Below are 14,402 nucleotides of genomic sequence, written 5' to 3'. Positions count from 1 at the left end.
TCTACAGGCCTTCTCTTGGCCCAAAGGCCTGCTTTTCAGCAGTGATGCCTTGTCTCTTTCCTTCACACTGTCTGAGCCTGAGCTTAGCCAAATCACCTAAAGCAGTAGTATCTAAGGGAGAGCCCCACACATGAGCACAGAGTGCACAAATATCAGAGAAATAAGTTTGAACACATCCGTGCTCCTCTTAGGACACTTTATACGAGAAGATGCTCTAAGAAATGATAGTTGCTACATCATAAAATGCGTCACCTGTGTGCACTAAAAAGCCCTTTTTAATCCTTAATTATTATCGTTAAACACAAGTTTAAGGGCTCTGGAATTTCATACTGGGGCAGGGCTCTGTGATCTTCAGTTTCCCCAGAGGGCTGGCTGAGGGTAGTAGGCTCACAGAGATTTGGACTGAACCACAGATCACTCCTTAACTAGCATTATTTGAAATTATTTTTGGGATAGTTGGTTGTATGTGGAAACTATGTATCCTGGCTGCATTCTTTCAGCTCGGTGCCTTGTTGATGGAGGTGACCACAGTCCTCGTTCCAAAACTGGTGGAGGGAATTCCCCAAAATTTCCCAACATACTGAACATCCCTTAAAGGCACTGAACAAAAACTTCTGCAGTCGATTCTTCAGCTTGCCATGTGCCCACTTCGTTCATGTTAATAAACCAAACCTGGAGCTATCTGCATTGCTTATGACACCCTCCTGCTTCAGGGTCATGCCTGTGCCAAGTGTGCCCGTTTTGTGCTTGCACTGATATCCTGCTCCACACTTAAGTCTGTGCTAGTGCAGTCAGAGTTTCAGAAATATTACAAGAGTTCCTACCATAGAAGAGTTCACGGTCTAAGAACAAAATAAGGATTGTCTGGAGCCATATAGAAAAGTGGCCAGAAGCAGCAAACTCGTATCAAATTCCTGTTCCCCCACTTTCGGGCTGCCTAAACCTGGGTCCCATGCATAATCTCCTGAGTCTACATTTCCTCTGCGGCAAACTAAGGATAATAAGAAATACCCTACAAGGTAGTTATGAGACTTAAGTGAGGTAATGCTCATAAGGCATTTAGTACTGAGCCTGACTCCGTAATGAGGATTCAGTAAATGGGGATAAAGTTGGTGACAGTGACAAAACAATAGTAAAAAAAAAAAAAAAATAGAGTGAATATCTAATTAAAACAAAACCCACAAAATATGGTAGGTCTGATGGGAGTTTGGAAAAAAGAGAACCCCTGGGGGTTGAAATAATCAAAAAGGTTTTATGGTAAAGAAGGATCAAAGTTGCATGTGGAAGGATATGTAGAATTCAGACAGGGGAGGTGAAACGAGCTGACATTGCAAACTGAAGAAAACAACTACAACCAGCAAAGCCATCTGAGCTAAGAACGCCAGGTTATAGCAATTGATTCAAGGCTTCGATATCAATACATTACCTAGTTGTGTGGCTAAAGCAAACCGAGGAGCTTCCAAGAATCTGTGCTGTTGAATTTCATAGTGACCTCTCCTAATTGATTCCATTATATTTCAAGAAGCAACACCCTCAGATATGCGAACTTTAAAATCAAGGAGCTTTAAAATCAGGTTACAGATGAAATTGTTTACTAACCCATTGATTTTAAAATAAAGAGATTATTAAAATAGGGAGGATTATGTGGCCGAGTCCAGTGTAATTATAAGGATCCTTAAACATGGAAGAGAGGCCAAAGAGGAAGTCAGAGTTGATGTGATGTGAGAAGGACTCAACTTACCATGGCTAACTTTGAAGAGGGAGGAAGGGAGCCACGAGTCAAGTAACGTGAACGGCTTCTAGAAGCTAGAAAAACCAAACAAATTAATTCCCTAGTTTTTAGGAGACTGACAATATCTTGATGTTAGCCTAGTGAGACCCTATTGGATAAGTGACCTCTAGAACGTAAAATAATAGATTTTTTTTAAGCCACCAAATTTTGGTAATTTGTTATACCACTGACAGAAAACTATTACCTCAGGAAAAGTTCACTGAGGCAGACAGTCCAAACTTTCATTACATGTTTAAATTTCCAAGAGCTCTTTCTCATACCAAGAGTATTTTTTTGTTGTTGTATACTTATTCATCCTTATTGGTTTAACAATAGCCAGAGTAAAGGGAATACTGTCTTTAATTTTCTATAAAGAAAATTACCATCTAGAATTATCTGTGCAGCTATAATACCTTTCAACATTGAGGGTGAAGCAAACACATTTTTGACAAATATGGGTGGTGTTTACTATTCATAGGCCCTGTAAAATTCTAGAAAATGACTAATGAATATATGTTTGAAAGAAAGAAACTAAACCCAAAAGCAAAGGATGAGATGCAAGTAGTAATAGTAAATTTTTAAAAAATGGTAATGGGTGTGAACAAGTCAAAAGAATCATTTATTGTTAAACTACAAAAGTAATAAGAACTAATGTGGAAGGTACAACAAGAAAGTGCTATGGAGATAGTGAATGACAATTTTGTGTAATTCAGAGGATGAGCGGTTACATTTAAAGTTTTCCAAAACTCCTTGCATTGTCTGGGAGGAGGGTAGAAATTTGAGTAATTTTAGACTTTAAGTCAAATAGATGTATTGAAGTGTACAAACAATACTTAAAGAAATTGAAAATGAATGTCTGTCTCCCAAAGCAGTACAGGAGAGAAAAGGGAGGGAAAATCAATACACTAAAGGCAAGAGGAAGAGAAGAACAAAGGAGAGAGAGGGAGGGAGGAAAGGAGAGAAAGACGGTAGGCACCTTATTCATAGTTCACTTTCCACAGTTTCAGTTACACTCAGTTTGCCAACCTTAGTCAGATTGATCCTCCTTCTGATGGATCAGCAGAAGGTCAATAGTAGCCTAATGCTCTGTCACAGTGCCAGCATCATTCACCTCATGTCATCTCATCAGGTAGGCATTTTGTCACCCTACATCATCATGAGAAGGGTGCGTAAAGTCTAACAAGATGTTTAGAGTGAGAGAAAGACCACATCCATGTAACTTTTATTATAGTATTTTGTTATTATTGTTCTATTTTACTATTATTATTATTTATCATTGTTGTTAATCTCCTACAGTGCCTATCTATATTAAATTTTATTATAGGTATGCACGTATAGTAAAAAAACATTATATTTGGGTTTGGGACTCTCTGTGGTTTCAGGCATCCACTGGGGGTCTTGGAATACGTCCCCTGCAGATAAACAGGGACAATTGTACAGACTCATTGTTTGTACCCAATGTCCCTCAGTTTGTGTTTGTCCAATTATTTTTCATGAATAATTCAGGTTATACATCTTAAAAGTTATTTTTAAGGGATACAGAGTCCTACTTATATCACATTAGGAAGTATATAAGACTAATTTTTTTTTTCTGGGGACACCTGGGTGGCTCAGTCAGTCAAGCGTTCGACTGAATCTCAGCTCAGGTCATGATCTCATGGTACCTTTTGGCAAAAGAATGACTTCCAACTTTTTTCACTGTAAAATTACTAATTTTGCTCGTTGAAATTAATAAATAATTTGGGACAACACTTGGATACCATGTAAATATACTACTGATTACTAAACTTTTACTTATCACTCATCCATTGATAGTTTGTGCCTGATTCAATGATGACTATTCACGGGCAAACTGGTGGTTATATAACTGTGTCATTCTCTTCACATTATTTGTTGACAATGTATGTAGTTTTCCTTTCTCCATTGATGTACACATTATGTACACTTTTCGTCAGTCCTGATGCAGGACTGGAATCCACAAACTGTAAGATCGTGACCTGAGCCAAAGTCAGACACTTAACTGACTGAGCCACTCAGGAACCCCCACATTTCATCATTTTTAGTTTTGACTCATTTGTTCTTATTTTATTCAGTGAGTTGTACTATATTACCTTTATTATTTGTTAGTCAGTGGGACAGAGAATGAGTCCAATGCTTTCTTCTATGTCGAATGAAGAAAATTATAACTATAATGTGTCAGAAAATGCAGAACACAGTCTAAAAACCTACTTTATGTTGTCATCTTATCCAAGGTGATGTTACCACACATAGAGCTTTAAGAATGTTCCTTTCCACATTGGAGACAATTTGGAACATGCACTTTGCGTTAGACAGATGAGGATTTCAATCTTCAACTCTACTTATTATCTCTCTAGATAGTTGGGAAATTATTTTTCAATTCTCCTAACCCTCAGTTTTCTCATCCTTAAAACAGTACTAATAAAAGTGCATCACAATACTGTTAAGCAAATTAAAGATTATGTATGTAAAGCACCAAGCATATTTCTTGACCCAAATATGATGACTATCTAGTGTATTCATGCAAAATGTGCATTTAAACTATACAGATAGGCAAATAATTAAGCAAACACATCTGGGAGTTAATGAGCTAACACTGGGAAGGATCATGACTAAGCAACACTGTGATGTCATCCTCCCCATTTTGTTTATTTTCTTCTCTACCTCTGGTGGGATTCAAGTCCTACTCACAGATTGATATGTGAACATTTTACATCTTGTCTTGGTTGGTTTCATCATGGTGAGTGATGAAGGTTATTTATCGAGTCAGTAGAAATAAAGTTGTAAATGTGTTTCTACTTTGCCACCTCACCACCCCCGTCACTGTGATGGAGCGCTGAAAGCTTCTTCTGGAATGATTTACTTGGTTTTAGGCAGATTAATAGATACCGGAAACACACTCGTTTCCATTTCAGGTTCAGAGGAAATTGTGCCTCTCCTTTGATCCTTTTTTTGATTTCCTAGATTTAGACAGTTTCCAGGGCAGTCTTTTCATGGTGCACATGAAAAGGCTAGGACCACATCAAGCCAGCTTAATTAGTTGTACATCTGCTGTCAGGAACAATACATTCAATTCAGGAAGACATGAAACCTGGTGGGCTGACTGAAAAATAAAAGCCCTCTTTAGATCTATGTTTCATGAAACACACATAGACAGTAAAGAATAATTTTAAAGGGAATCTGCACATGGACAAGGCCCATTTGTTTAACAGAAACTGTCATCCGCCAGTGGTGGACATCAATAAGCTTAAAATTTTTAAACTGGAGAGATTCTCAGAAAGGGTGGGACCAGTATAGGTGCTCCTGTTTTACAGAATGAAGGGCAGGAATTGTCTGATCCATAAAGAAGAAACCCAGTGTTTCCCCCACCTCAGACTTTTCCCCAAAGTTATTTTGCAGCTGGCATCAACTGTAAATTACTGTATGAATTAAATTTCTGCTCAAGGACAATTACCTGATGCTACCATCTTTTGATGAACTCTCAGTAACAGGAAAGACAGACCCTGAGATTCTGGTCCTTTATTGGTTGAAGCAGAAAGCAAATGCAGCATTTACTATTTAATGTATTTACGTTTGAAACAGAACCTGATATGTCTTAATGAAAAATGACAATAAACCCTGTGATGAATACTGACATAGATAAATGAGGAAGGTTGCAGAATTATTTTAAGAGAGAGCATCGCTTAAGACAAGAAGACAGGCAAACAGACACTTGATGTTCCTTTTTCTTTGCAGCACCTCTGATTTAGTAAATAATGCCAGAAAAAAAGTGGTGAAGCTTAATGCAGACAACAGAAGCGTTAGCACCATTGTACGTAGGCTCCTCCTCTCACTTGGTACACTGAGTAAAAGCCAGATAAACGTTACTGTGCAGTTGCAGCAATGAGAATAAGAAGCTTGCTTGGGGTTCCCTCTGCAGCCCTTGTAGAGATACTATGTCACCGCTGCACCATCTCTCAAGCTTTTTTTTTTCTGAATTATTTGAATTCAATTTATGAAACCCACATTTGCAAGCAATCTGGAGCAATATGCAGCATTTTGCCTTTGCAGCCTTTTGCTGGCATGGGAGAGATAGCCCCTGATCATGGCTTTCCACACAGCTCTTCTGCAGCCTGAAGGAGCAGAAGGAAATCAAGTTGAAGAGCTAAGTGGGACCATTGACTTCAAGTGGAGAAAAAGAATGCAGCGGAGTGATAAGAAGTTAATTCTGGAGCAGTGGAAGTTCATTGTTTCTGATTCTTAGTAAGGAATGACTGGGTTCTGAGGAATACTAAAGAGTGATCTACTACAAGTGACCCCAGTAAAGCCTTTGTCATTTAAAAAGTCATTTTAATGACTTTGTCATTTCGAAAGTCTCTCAAAGCTGAGTTCTGATAAAAAAAAAAACAAAAACAACACTAGTTCATAAATGTATGTGCAACCCTATGTTTACTGCAGCATTATTCACAACAGCCAAACTATGGAAGTGTCACCTTGATAGATGGACGGGTAAAGAGTATGTTGTATAGGGGCTCTACAGTGACTCAGTCAGTTAATCTTGTGACTCTTGATTCTGGCTTGGGTTATTATTTCACAGTTCGTGGGATCCAGCCTCGTGTTGGGCTCTGCACTGACAGCATGAAGCATGCTTGGGATTCTTTCTCCTCTTTCTCCCCATGCACGCATGCGCACACGTAGTGGTGCTCTCTTTCAAAATAGATAGATAACTATTTTTTTTTTTAAAAAAGTATGTGCTATGTATATACAATGGAATACTGGCCAGCCATAAAACAGAAAAATGAGCTCTTGGTGCACCTAGGAGGATCAGTCAGTTGAGTGTCGGATTCTTGATTTTGGCTCAGCTCATGATTTCACAATTCCTGGGATCTAGCCCCACGTCAGGCTCTGTGCTGACAGTGCACAGGCTGCTTGGGATTCTCTTTCTCTTTCTCTCTCTCTCTCTGCGCCTGCACTGATCACATTCTCTTTCTTGAAATAAACAAACATTAAAAATAATGATCTCTTATCATTCTTGACAACATGAATGGAACTGGAGAGCATTATACTAAGTGAAAAAAAGAAAAACACAAAATACCATAGAATGTCACTCACATGTAGAATTTAAGAAGAGAGAAACAAACAAACAAACAAAAAATAGAAACAGATATAGAGGACAAACAGGTATTTGCCAAAGGCGAAAAGAAGTCACGGCATGGGCAAAATTCAGGAAGGGAATTAATCGGTACTCACTTCCAGTTGTAAAATAAATAAGTCACCAAGATGAGAAGTATAACACAGGAAATACTGTCAATAATATTGTAATAACTTTGTATGATTACTATACTTATCATGGTGATTATTTCATAATGTATAGAATTGTCAAATCATGTTTGCACGTGAAGTAATATCACATTCTATGTCAACTATTATGCAATAATAAATTATTTTAAAAGAATTGTATAAAGTATATTAAAGGCAGAAGCAAGTAAACTGGAAAGGTTACAGTTTTTAAATATAAGAACACTTCCTTCTGGAAAATATTCCAACACTATTTCTTTTCAAGGACTGTACACATACACACACACACACACACACATGCACACACACACACATTTATATAATTTGTGGGGTCCAGTGCAAAATGAAAGTACAGGGCCCCTTGTTTATGAATTATTAAGAATGGAAATATTAAGACAAAAGAGTATTAAACAAAGTGCCGGTTCTTTTAAACATGGGGTCCTCTCTAAGCTCTTATAACCCAGAGAATAATTTTCACTAGATAGAACTTTTCATCATATAACACAGATTATCTTAAACTTTAGGGATGGGCTAACTGATCATTAGATAACCTAATAAATGCTTTGAAGCCTAAATGCAGGGCAGGATGTGACCTCACTGCTGTGCCCTCATCCAAATCTTTACTCCTATTTATTGTTCCCGTGTTGTTATCGCTCGTTTCTCTTCCCTTTTCTCCCTGCCACATATCTAACATAATGAGGGCTAGAAGCATGATATCATGTGTTTGTGTCCTTGTGAAAGCATTAGTTTATATTTTGTTTTGTTTTTAAAGGAGTTGAGTCGATTAAAAAAATAAACTTTGTATAGCACTTCATAAAAAGGCGTTTGCCCATGTCACTCACCTTTGCTTGAGGTACGTGAAAGAACTCAGACAAAAAGTTTTATGAATTATAAGTGTACCTTTATAAAAGTTAAGTGGGACATTTTACTGGAATGGAGATAGAAAGTTTAATGGCCAGGGGGCGCCTGGGTGACTCTAGCTCGGAGCCTGGAGCCTGCTTCAGATTCTGTGTCTCCCTCTTTCTCTGACCCTGCCCTGCTCTTGCTGTCTCTCTAGCTCTCAAAAATAAATAAAACACTAAAACAAACAAACAAACAAAAAAAGTTTAATGGCCGGGATAATTTTTTGTTTAAATTCCACTTATTTCAGCACCGACATGGAGTTGAGTTACATGAAGGAGTGGAGATTTGACCTCCAGAGTTCCCGAGAAGTGGGTCAGGTGGGAGCATTGCTCCTGTGTTGTCAGTCAGGCTATCACTGTATCTGTCAGCCAAGGGGTCACCTCTAGGCTGCAGTTCCTCAAGGGCTTTGGAGAGAACTCTGCTTTTCCATGGTGTGTCACTCTCCCGGGGTGGGGGGCTCATGAAGGGCCAGGTTCCCAACTCTTCCTCAGCTCTCAACCAAGAGGCACCAGGGAATATAAACATCCACGTGTAAATAGTAAATATATATGTGTGTGTGTGTGTGTGTGTGTGTGTGTTATATATATAACTTATTGTCAAGCTAGCTAACATACAGTGTATACAGTGTATTCTTGGTTTTGGGGATAGATTCTCATGGTTCATCACTTACATATAACACCCAGTGCTCATCCCAACAAGTGCCCTCCTCAGTGCCCATCACCCATTTTCCCTTCTCCCCCACCCACCCATCTACCCTCAGTTTGTTCTCTGTATTTAAGAGTCTCTGCCTTCCTCTCTGTTTGAAACTATTTTTCCCCTTCCCTTCCTCCAATATAGTAACTGAATTTTAATAAGACCATTCAATATCAAAGTATATTTGCATGATTTAAGATCACTAGCACTTGTGATTTCAGAAAGTAAGCTAATATGATTTTTCTCTATTTCAGGTGATATAAATAAGAATTTCTTTTACATGCTTACTCTCTAGGATTGCATTACTAGACATTTGTGTCTTGAGGAGGGAAACAGAGAAGAGGCTCCGCCTTACAAAAGGGGACTGACTACTGTCTCCTTCAAGTCTTAGGTGGTCCCAGGTGACAGACACACCTTAAGGAGCAGGACTTAATGATTTTTTGTCTGTTCCCTGGCTGTAGCATTATCCAACAAAAGAAATACTAATCTATGTCTTGAATAAACGATGAGATATATATGAAATAAGCCACACCTATGTATTAGATACAAGATAATGGTACTTTGATGCATGTAGCTAAATATAACACGAATAACAACATCTAGTACATATCCTAATGAGAAGATAATTGCCCAAAATTTTTTAAATGTATTGATTTTCTGCTGAATTTGGCCTGAGACCTCTGGCACCTATTTGTCCACCAGGCTACTTTAAGAACTGAAAATGTGAGATGCACTGCTGTTCACACCTTTAAAACTGCCATTCCTATTGTCTTTGGAATGTGAAACAGAATTATACTGTGTAACGTTGACAGTCCTGACTCAACTATTTCCACCCTCAATATTCACTGTAGAACACAATATTTTATCCTTTAAGAACCCCCACCCCACTTTTAGGGGAGTTTTTCTTGAACTGCAAAACAATGTAGCATTGCATAAATATCAAAAGGATTGTACAAATAACTCACAAATCTAAAGCTGTACAGAAGTAAAACAGAGCTTATACATAACCTAGACATTGACTTCAAAGCAGGTTCACAGAGATAGTTCATATTTACTGAATTGCAAATGTAACTTTGGCTTGGTTCCTTGGATTTCAATTTGTCATGCATGTCTGGGAAACACACGCTCTTCAAAAATTCCTTGAAGATTTTCAAAAGCAGCCATTATTTGCTGCTAATTTGGTGTCAAAATATTTGCACCCAAATGCTATATGACAATTCCTGTAAGTATCTTTCTTTACAATATATTTTAAACATTCTTTATTGTTAACAGGGAGCCATACAACCCTTTCTATTCTCCCTAATTCCCCCTGGCATATTTAGACATGTAGTGATGTTTAAGATTTCCATTCCCTGGAACAAGCTCACAAGTTACCTAAGAAAGAGAAAGAGAAAGAGAAAGAGAAAGAAAGAGAAAGAGAAAGAGAAAGAGAAAGAGAAAGAGAAAGAGAAAGAGAAAGAGAAAGAAAGAAAGAGAAAGAAAGAAAGAAAGAAAGAAAGAAAGAAAGAAAGAAAGAAAGAAAGAAAGAAAGAGAAAGAAAGAAAGAAAGAAAGAAAGAAAGAAAGAAAGAAAGGAAGAAAGAAAGAAAGAAAGAAAATCCACAAACGACTGAGTAAAGACATACATGGTGCATTAAAAGAAAGGTAAAATATCAAGTAATTATTCATTGAAAATTGGCGAGTGATTGAAAACAGCTTATGATGATATGAGATCTGCAGTAAAACAAAGTTTGTGCTTGGAGCTAAAGCAGATCAGTCATTGTCAATGTCAGGTAGCTGTCCCTGCCTGCTTTGGTCAGGAGCTTCCCTGGAGGCCGGGAAGGTTTATTTTCAATCTTCGAGTTCTCAGGACTGGTAAACCAGAGGGTGATTTGTAGATCTCCTGTGAACCGATAGGAGGTCACATATATTCTTTCCAGGCACATTTGGAGAAGGACAACACAAGCTGTTAGCAGTGTCAATTTGAAATCATCAGTTCAGATGTGTATGTGCGCATGCGTGAAAGTAGAAAGAAAAACATGAATAGAATAGTCCTGGGTGGATAAATCACCTGGCTGATTTTTAAAATGGAAAATAGAAATAGTATTTCGTATCAGCTTTCTTAGTATTTAAAAATCCTCCTATTTCTATATTCCTCATTTAATAGGTCCCAATTTTGAATTTATGATGCTGGTTACTGGGATTCAGATCGCTAATGGATGAACTTGTGAGAGTGGCCACCAGAAACTATTTTCCTAGTGACAAAGTGCCCTCCAGAAGGGAAGTGATTTTAAATAGATCCAGGACAACAACTTGTGCCTGATGACAAAGATCAGAGTAGAATGTGTGGATGCAGGTATGCATGGAAAGCTCCTGAGGACACAGTATTTGTGCCTGGAACTCCCCGTGGAGTTAAGTTCAGGTCCTGAGGAAGCGGAGAAAGGGAGGAAAGGGATACAACAACCAGAAGGGCTATTTTCACCAAATCCTCTGGAAGACACCTGAGGCATTTACAGCAATGTTTCACACCATGTTCCAAACTTCGACACCAAAGCTGAAAAAGAGACCCTCTTGGTTTCTGCACGAAATCCAGGCAGCATTTAGCCCCTTGAGAATGTCCACATTCTCAGTGTGGTTTGCCACCAAGATCGCTTCACAGTATCAGTAGCAGCCAAAGCTTGTGGCCCAGAGAGCCAGAGGCAGGAAACAGGATATACAGTGCACAGTAGGATGGCATCCAAGGGGCCCAAAGCAAGAGGTGAATGAGGAGATGGTGCAGGCTATATGGCCGCTTAGCAGGCCCACCATTGGCCACGGCATTCCCAGAAGCACCAAAATCACACTCTGAGGCAGGTGGAGGTCACATGGACATGGACAGGCATGTCCACGGGGCAAGGTTTATTTCTGTGTCAGAACATTTACAACCTCCATGGCCTGTGGAACCTGAGGAAACATGGACTATACGCCCCCTGTCAGGCAGAGAACTGGATTCTCTCAGGACCCAAGTGACTCTCCTTTGCTAACTGGAGGCACTTATGGGAATTGCTTTCACATGTTTAGGCTATTTAGTGGGAGTTATCTGGCAAAGGAAGTGCAGTGGACGCTATCTTTCTTTCCCACTACATTTATCCTGTTTTCTTTCACCAACTTCTATTGTTCTATGTGTCTAAAGAGCAACATAAAATAATCTTAGATACCCCTACCCATTGTGTGAAACTCAAGTTTCTAATAATCACTATTCTGTCTTTAAGCCACAAGTTTCACATTTAAATTTTCTCAAAATACAACTGTGATGAGACTTGCTTTCTGTTGAAATATTCACAACCCACTGATAAGAGTTTTGGAACTTTTTTGTGAAAAAAATATAGACCAAAAGGAAATTTTTATCTATATTTTAGGGGCACTGAGGAGACACCCAATCCTAAGAACTGGCAGTAAGAGATGAAGGCTGCCTTTGGGACATAAGTAAAACCTACCCATTCTGTGTGGCTGATCGTCAGTGAGAATCCACCAAAAACTTGTCTGCAATCATGTATCTTTACGTCTAAGACTCTAATGAGAATGATGGGGAAACTTCTACATTACAAAAGGAATGTAGTTCAGAAAGCAATTCTATCAATCCCTATTTGGGGACACACAGTGACCCTCTATCTATCTAAGCAGGTCTATCTATCTGAAAGCTTAGCTTTACAAAAATTATCTCACTGAATTCTCCTCACATCCTTGATAAGTAGGCATCATCACCATTTTGCAGATGAAGAAAAAGAGGCTCTGAAAATCTGTGCACGCCATCAAGTTAATTTTTCTAAGTGACAAAGCCAGAATATTTTTCAAGTCTCTCTGATTTCAAAGAACAATATTACCAAACAGTAAGACTGTGTATATCAGAATCCCCTGAACAAAATTTCTGAGTCACCCCCATATAATTCAATTGATCTCAGGGTAGAGAGACCATGACAGATTAAGTCATTTTTCCCTCTTCCAAGTTCAGTAGGACATTCTGTTGCTTATTCAGGTATGGGAACCAGTAGCCCATAGGTAGAAAAAAAATAACCCATGTCCATTCAAACACTATGTAGGTGATTGATGCCCTTTCTACCCTTCCATAGATGTGGCCATTTATGAAATGTAATATAATGATGCCCTGACACTACTAAACACTTATTCTTTAAGGTATTTCCTTTGTTCTGGTCCTAACTCACCCAGCCTTATGAAAATTTGGCTCTCCATGTAGCTTGTTTTCCAGAAAAGAATATACTGACTTTCCCATCCAGTCATTGTAGCCCTTTCACTGAGCTTTAACACAACAGACTCTGTGAGTGTGATTATTGTAAATCTCCCCTATGCACACACCATGCGCCCAAAGATGAGCCCATAAGCTGGAGAGCCATCTCCTGGCCCTCAGTGCACCTAGAAAGCAAATGCCACATTGAATGGGCATCTAGGAGTAGCCTTCTCCTAGTGATGCTCACCTCTGCTCTCAGAGGATACAGGCAGGCTTTCCACTTCTCCCTGCGATCATCGGTGTTAGCGTCTGGTAAGGAGAAAGGTTAACCTACTGTTAACAAATAAACAGATATTTCCAAACTGGTAAACACTTAGTAAACTGGGTAGCTGTTTATACAGCCTTCTCCGAAAGGTGGTACAGTGCAATTGGTTAGTTGCTGCTAACTACTAGTCTGTCTCATCTTAGCCGGGTTTCTTGAGACATCCCTCACAGCACCATAACAAGAGCCCTGGATGGGGAGACTCAGGGTTACAGACAAGTTCTTAGTTAATTCTCACTGATGGTTTATCAAACAAAATGTGTATTTTGCTAGTTTAGGTCTGAAATGATATTATTTTCTCCATCTTTAAGTTACTGGGCATTGGGGAGATACACAACAACTCATACCAAAAAAAATGTTATATTAATGATACAAGAATATTTGCCCTGACACTAAAAGGTGAAGTCCTATCAAATCTGAGCTGTATGGAAATTTTAATATTAAATTTTAGTTGAAAGATAAGCCAGAAGGATAATTATTAGAAACTGTAGCTATGAATAGTATTTATTAGAGAGATGACATGAACTTTTGTTGCTTATCTTTGGTGAAATCACATAGGTGTTTTGATGTTGGCAACATCAAAAAATCTCAAAACCATGTTAAGTTTTCTCAAGTATGGAAACTGCCATATCCTCGAAACAAGGCAAATATTTTAAGAGCGATAAAGAAACAGTTACATAATATTTTTAACAGGTGGCTTCAACTCCAGAGAGCCGGTGAGAGCCAGGAAGGGGCAGAGAGAGAGTGAGAGAAAGAATCCCACACAAGCTCCATGCTGTCAGTTCAGAGCCCAACACAGGGCTTGAGCTCACAAACCCTGAGATCATGACCTGAGCTGAAATCAAGAGTTGGTCACGGATCCAAATAGCCACCCAGGCACCCCAGGTTACAGACTTTAAAAAAACAGTTCCAGAATGGGGAAACTATAATACACATTATTTACAAAACAATCAGATAACATGTAGGTTCACACTTTAAGGCTGATCATTTTTTAAAATTCTGGAGAATCTTCATATTAACAGACTAAAGATTTAACTTTCAGTTTTCATGATGAATTACATTTTCTTGGCATCACAAAGTCCAAAAAACATGGTATAAAAAAGAGTTGGCAAACTACAGTCAAGGAGACCAACTCTGACCCAGGGTCTATTTTTGTAAATAAAGTTTTATTGGAACACAACCATGCCCATTTGTTCAGTATTGTCTATGACTTCT

At 38.7% G+C, this 14,402-nt stretch overlaps 1 long non-coding RNA gene across 1 annotated transcript in view; it reads right to left on the bottom strand.

Moving 5' to 3' along the window:
• LOC115294793 overlaps positions 1–1,806 on the bottom strand; it is a 61,258-nt gene extending 59,452 nt beyond the window's left edge. Inside the window, exon 1 of the long non-coding RNA XR_003910138.1 lies at positions 1,742–1,806. This is a non-coding gene — a long non-coding RNA (uncharacterized LOC115294793). The remainder of the gene's footprint in view (positions 1–1,741) is intronic.
• Positions 1,807–14,402: the final 12,596 nt, after the last annotated feature.

Source organism: Suricata suricatta, chromosome 6 (assembly GCF_006229205.1).
Source record: "Suricata suricatta isolate VVHF042 chromosome 6, meerkat_22Aug2017_6uvM2_HiC, whole genome shotgun sequence".
NCBI classification, from domain to species: domain Eukaryota; kingdom Metazoa; phylum Chordata; class Mammalia; order Carnivora; family Herpestidae; genus Suricata; species Suricata suricatta.
This window is presented reverse-complemented; position numbering and strand designations above follow the sequence as displayed.